Raw genomic sequence first — 7,229 nt, forward strand, 5'->3', positions numbered from 1 at the left:
GAAATTAATACAATACTTTAAAAAGAAAAGCTAGATTGCTGTAGCATGATAAAGGGATCTGGTTTCAAAAATTGAAGTCTATAAGCTTTGCAAGAAATACATTCATCAATAGATAATTTGGAAAAATAACAGTCTTCTTGATAGTCATCCTAAATCCAAATGTCACTTACATCACTGCTGTTCTTTTTGAAAAATATCTATAACCTCTAATAATTAGAGATGCCTATCAGCTGTATTTTTCTCCCTTCATATTTCTGTTATCAGGTGATATATAACAATGAAAGCAAGTTTTATTGTCCGTGGGAAAAATCATTTCATATCAGCAAGCTTTTTCCTATTTAAGCAAACACATGATCATCAACACAATGATTACTGTAACTCTGGTGAACTTGTGTTCTCACTTGTATAGAAGAAGTCTGAAAGTGAGTAGAGTGGCTTGCTGGGAACTTTCTAATTTTTCAGTTCCATCAAGTAATAGAATCCACTTTTGTGTAAGGGAACACAAATGATAAAATTTCAATTAGAGTCATTTTCTTAGGTGAAATTCTAGTTACAATTACCCAATACACCTCACCCATTAATAACCGTACTTGGATAATTTAAAGTTAATTAAACCTAGTTTATTTTCAACACTCAAACTGTTTGTACAATTTAACTGGATCAATAAGGAAAATACTACCTTGATGCCATATATGTATATGTAACTATCTTTAAAGATAGATCTTTTAAATTTATTGCCCATTTATTTCTTCATGATACTTGCATCAAAATTTCAAGGGAAGGAAATATTACTCTTTAAACTGTCATTCATATTTTAAAGTACCATTCAAATGTAAATTTATCTGAGAATATTTAAAGAATTCAGACCCTACTTCTCACTTTTTCTATTAAGATAGATTGATTGTGTGGATCTTGCCTTTGTGCCTGTGATTAACTAACTGTGGTACAAATTCTTCCAAGTTGTAATCCTATATAAAACAAAACAAATGCATAAGGCAAGTATTCTCAGGCACTAAAAATGGAATACACAGAAATAGTAACTCTCAGGCAGGACAAGCACGGGGTAGATCTCACATTATCCTACACATTCTTCATGTGGCCAAGTTTTGGATTTGGTCTAGTAATATGAAGCCCAAACACAGAAAGTCACCCTTCTGAACCAAGGATGACACCAATCAGAAGTCAAGGCTACTGATTCAATTTGTTTTGATAGTATGGTACAAGAAGAAGAGTCTGGGGAAAGAGTCTGAACTCAAATTCCTTCCAAGTTCTTGGACAATCATGTACAGACCTTGCAGGCTAAGATCTATGAATCCTGTCGAGGAAAGTGTCTGCAGAATTGATAGATGTAGGGAGATATGAAAGGTCTCACAGGGCTTAGAAATATTCAAGTTTGCCTAACCAGCAAGAAAAGTAACCTCACTGTGTACCTGTGTAGCTCAGAAATTCATTATACATATATCTATATACATAGATAAATATATATTTAGAAGGAATATACATAGCTATAATCTCAGATAATTAAAAATTGATATATATATATACATAAATATATATTTCACTCTCTGAAGAAACACCTAAAGAAAAAAGATGACCATAATGAGTGAACATATTCCAATTATCAACCTACAGAAGGAAACTAAAAGGAAAAAATTAAATTCCTAGAACTAAGATATGTATGAAACTTTTCAAAAATATCATTGAATTTGTTTAATAAGAATAAGTGGCTTTGGGAAACTGCACAAGGGCACCAGACTCCTAGTTCTGCAAATATGATTCCACCTGTCAAATTGCCCAAGAAATCACTCAGAAAATTCAAGAATGAAATCAGTGTGAAAGAAGAGGTGAAAAGGCACACTAGCTTACTGCAGCAATCCGAGCTTTGTTGCAGAACCTGAAGGAAAAGATCACCCTTCTGAAGGATTTATTGGTAAGAGTTATCAACACATCAGATAACACAACTGGAAGGAGATTGAAGACAGAACCTACTGGATGATCTTGTAACTCAAGAGATATTACTGCTGGCCTCTAAGAATGAGGGTGTAGAGACAGATCTAATCAAGTCCAGCCTGATGAGGGAAGAGACTAAGAGAGTAAGCTCCAACTCTTAGCTCTTGAGGCGCCAGAGGAGACCTGGGGCTTGGGATTTGATGAACTCTGGCAACAGTAGCAGAAAACTGTCCAAGAACAAGATGCAGTCCTTGGTGCTCTTTCCTCAATCATAAATTACCAAAAAAAAAAAAAAATGGGCAGGAAATTGGGCATGAGTTGCATGAACAAAGTGAGGTAATTGTTGATCTTGCCAACCTCTTAGAGAACACAGATGAAAAGTTTCTCACTGAAGCTAGGTGTGTGAACTTGGCAGACAGAAAGTTAACCCTTGTGTGGGATGATAATAGTCATTTTATTGCTGTTCCTGGCTATTGTGGTCATTGCAGTCTGGCCAACTAATAGCATCTAAAGGACCGTCCACCGTGATCTATGCCAGTGCAACACAAAAGTCCGACATCTTTTTGGTATGCAAAACTTACTCACAATAAACTCTTCCAAAGCTCTAAAAAAAAAAAATCAGTAACTGACTTTATCCAACCTTAAAAAGACAAAATTTTGAAAGATACAGTTGAAGCGAGTTATGGTGATATTATTAATTATTCTAGCATCCATGGAATTAGAAATGTAGTAGCAAAGAGGTAAAATGGGGCAAAAAATGCTTTTTAAAAGTAATGTCCATATTTTTTAGAAAATAATGTCCTGTTTTTTAGAAAAACTTCAACTAAAGAAACAAGTACTTTAACAAGATAATTGCAAAAATATCGGAACTATTAAAATCACAATTAAATTGCTGAAAACCAACAAATTGGCATTATAACTCTCACACTGATCTATTTTCCTGCTTTCAGTCCCTTTTCTTAATTTCCCATATTAAAAAGTGTCACTTTAAGACTGGAGGGCAGGGAGGGAAAAGGAGAGGAAAAATGATTAAGGTGCAATATGTATATGCTCCAATTCGCCAAGACAAACTTAATAACTATGTATTGTGAGAATATAGTAATTCATTGAAATTTTTTAAATTCCAAATAATAAAACTTTCAACAATTTTAAAACACTGATAGTAAGTGGAGTTTTGGAAGAAAAACCTGTCAAATATGTAGTATTTTAAAAAGAAATAGAAACAATGTAGGATGTTAGCCACTAATATCTCTGTTACTTTATTTTTATGATAATAAAAAGTACTAATAAAGTGAAACTTTAATGGCATATAGTTTTTAAAGAAAATAATGTTATTTTAGAATTCATTCATAGGGATTAAAGACCAAAGAAAAGGAATGATGGGAACAAGTAACTACCAGATCACTTTCCTTGAGACTACAAGGGCCAGGGATTTAGTTTAGTGATTCCACCACCAGCCTCCTTGAGAATACAAAAGGAATTAACATTGTGCATAGACCTGCTGATGAACACGGGGGGGGGGGTCTTCATATGACAAGGTCAGCAGTAAATATTATTTCAGGAATATTTTTAGATATATATTTTTGAAATTGAGTAGTTAATGGCACATAGTCTAGTGTGGGATGTACAAGATAAGGTCATCGCTTGAAATGATAGAGGACGAAGACAGATTTGAACTGGAAAGAGAATGCTAGAAACGCTAGTGAAGAAATGCAACATTTAGCAAACTCAATGTGAGTATAAGTATTCTTGGCGAACATTAATACTTTGGCTTCAGCTAAAATATCCTAAACGCGTAAACGATTGGAGATATATATTTTTTTTCTTCTGGCACTATTTAGCAGGATGAGCAAGTGGGTTTGCAAATTATTATTTTTTTTATGTGCAGGAAGTACGCAGGATAGGCAAGAAAATTATGTTGATTTTGTAACTGGAAAGCCTTGTAGCAGAAGTTGACACCATTTTGTAATGAGTAAAAATGTTTTATATAATCGCCTGGAATTAACTGAGCCTCTAAAGTCACTTGCTGGTCATGGAATTCACGAGGGGTGCTGTGTCATAGTTTTAGTGCCTGGCAGACAGTTATGGAAACACACAGCTAGTGAATTTATGTTGATAGTAGCACTTGGAAATTAGGTGCTGAAATTCTTCCACTTCGTGATTTGATTTTGTCACTTCCTTATAGTCACTGGATAAAACATAGCGCTACTAGCAAGTGATGTACAACAGTGTGACCTGGAGCTTTGTTAGGTGGCAAATTGCTGTCAGACTATTAGCATTTTGGGGAGTTTTAGAGAGGCACAATAAAATAGTGACTAAAACAAATAAGGAGCACTTGAAATGTTGCAAAAAGGCATAAATTGGACTTCTAAAAATTTAAGCAAATAAACTACCTAAATTGCAAGTATTTACATGGATTTTCTGTTGCTTTTTGTTGTTATTCTTGTTGGTGTTGTTTCAAGTAAAAAGAACAAAATAAATTGAGTTCTTAGAAACATTTGTAAAAATAAGAACTATGTGTTAGTTATATATTTAATATATATCTTGCACACGGCCAAGATCTAAATGAAAGGTTAGGCTGTTTGAAGCAATTTGTGCATTGTCTTAGTCAGAGAGATTTAAGGCTATAGAAGAGAACGGAACAAACCTTTCCCCATTTATTTCTCAAGATGGAAAACTAGTTTTCAAGCACAAGAGTCTCTAAACCTTTGACTAAGGACTGTAATCATGAAGTTAAAGTATTAAGCTAGACTATTTATATTGTGTTATAGAATTTGCTAAAATTCAAGGGCTTTAATTATGTAATATATTTATAAAATAATCAAACCATCCTGCTTTATAACTTATATATCACTAATCTACTTAACATCACAAAATAATTAATTAGATTAAAATTATAACATATTGTTTTATAGAGATACTATATTTACAACTTTTTGTAATAGGTTAATAACATGGCAGAATTTTGTTTCTAAATTTCCAAGTCCAAATTGAATTAAAGGTTCTTAACTTCACTTTTAATACATTGTCACACTTTAGTCAAATTTTAGTCAGTGGAGATAATGATGGCCATTCAAAGATTTTCTGAATGTCTCATTGGAAACTATTTTTTGTATTTATTGGAAGAGAAAATATGGGATGTGTTATGGACCAGCTCATGAAGCTTTCTACTGGGTCTTGATTTATTGAATACCTTGAAGGAAGAACAAAGCATAGATGCTAGCTAATGTGTGTTGGATATAGCAGTAACTGGACCTGCAAATAAATAAGTAAGAAGGCAATTTATTCTTCATGAAATTATACATGGAAAATGACACAGGAGTCATACATAATTTGGTTTTCTAGGATAGAATGACTAGTCTTTCCAACTTCCACTGTATCTCTATGTTTTGAACATCACTTTTAATAAAATTACAGAAACCACATACATATTTCAATTTTCATTAACATTCAATGAAAAGTTTTCTCAGACATTGTTGTGATTCAAAATTATTTAGAATTAGATATATAGAGAGATCTGATTTATATATAATACTACAAGGTAAATTGTTGTAGTTTGTAATATTCTTAATGAATAAATGTTCAATAATTCTTATTCTTTAAACATTAATTCAATAATTCATATTCTTATATAATTGTTCAGTGGGGGCAGTCAATGAAAACTCCACATCTCAAAAAGAGACATATAATCAATAGGAATTTTTGCACAGATTGATCTTTCCTTAATAGTTTCAATGAAAACTTTAGAGAACAGTTTCATTAGCTTGGTAATATACATAATTAATAATTCTTAAGACTTATTTCCATCTCTATGCATTATATTAGTAAAAGACAAAAGACCTTTAAATGCTACATTTGGAACCTTTCGTTAATTCTCTGTACTTTTGGGGAGAGAAGTGGCAAAGTCAATTATAGTCAGCTATTTGTTATTTTCCAGATAGAGCATCTATATTAAAATGTGCATTTCTTATTTAAATGTATGATAAATATGAAAACTTGAATATAAGATCATAAAATACTTTAAAATTGATTTATATAATTTACAACAACATAGAAACATGTATTTGTCATTCAAGAGAAAGGATGTTGTTAGAGTCCAGCTTCTGATTTTGTAGTTCATCATGACAATCCAGAAAAATAACAGCAATTATGTTAATAGTTCCCTTTATATCAACTTTAGTTGATAAATGGCATTAATTGCCTCCTTTCAAAATGTGAACCAAACTTTGTTTTGTGTGACTTTACAACTCAGATCACAATAAATACTGACAGCTTACCTATCATACTATTACTTTTATTTTATTTTTCCTGAGTGAATAGATTACTATACCTTTTTTCTAGAAAGCATATTTGTTAGTGAGATAACAATTTTAATCACTGTTCAGTTTTTGGATACAATGTAATCTCCTTAGTCAAGTCTTCTTTAATCACATTATTCATAAATATCTTGATTATTCTTTCTGTATATATATATATATATGAATCCTAGAAAAGAATATTAAGATTTTCTTCATTTTTTTCTTTGAATTGTTTATTTTCCACACTTATTTGAGTATTAAGAGAGTTTGTAGTTTGAATGTTTATTATTTGCTGTAGATATCTCTATATGAAAGTCTATTTTTGCCTTTATGTATTTTATTTTTTTAATTAGTTATTTGTTTATAGCAGTGATTTTACATTTTGAATTGTATTTGCCTCCTAGAGTCTATGATTCAAATTTCTAAATTATTAATTTTTATTTACTTGCTTATTAGCATGTATTTCCTGTACAAAATCCTGAATCTCCTTTAACAACAAGCCAATATATAAATAAATGCATCATGAAATTCAACTGCTTACTACCAACTAATGCCCATTCACTTCAACCAAAATCCAACTCCTTACTAATACTACAAACCTCAGAGTATTATATTAGTAGTGCATCACTTCTCAGCCTTTTGGATAAGATCAAGTGTAATATCTGTTCTTATCAATTTAATATATTAGCAATGCAATAGTGTACTACTAACACAATAGTTTAACTAATACTGTACAATTAGTGCTATTACAGTATTTCTACTAATAATGATAACTTGATGTCCTTTATTGCAATTAAGCCACATGGACTTAAATTCTGATTCTAAAACATGTGACTCTTTTATTCACGATTATTCAATTGCTCACTCCTTTGCCTGAAATTTTTTTCCTTCCACATCCTCACATAGTAGACTTCTCTTCATTTATGTGTTCTGAATTAATCTCACCTTACAACATTCTTAGATGTCCTCCATGAAATACTT

General features: G+C 31.6%; 2 pseudogenes; both read left to right on the forward strand.

The window, feature by feature from the left end:
- The first annotated feature begins 365 nt into the window (after positions 1–365).
- On the forward strand, positions 366–2,461 carry LOC104848484 (annotated as a pseudogene).
- A 4,410-nt stretch (positions 2,462–6,871) lies between these two features.
- On the forward strand, positions 6,872–6,976 carry LOC117285791 (annotated as a pseudogene).
- The last annotated feature ends 253 nt before the right edge of the window (positions 6,977–7,229 follow it).

Source organism: Fukomys damarensis, unplaced genomic scaffold (genome assembly GCF_012274545.1).
Source record: "Fukomys damarensis isolate Sample0158 unplaced genomic scaffold, DMR_v1.0_HiC HiC_scaffold_12, whole genome shotgun sequence".
Classification (NCBI taxonomy): Eukaryota; Metazoa; Chordata; class Mammalia; order Rodentia; family Bathyergidae; genus Fukomys; species Fukomys damarensis.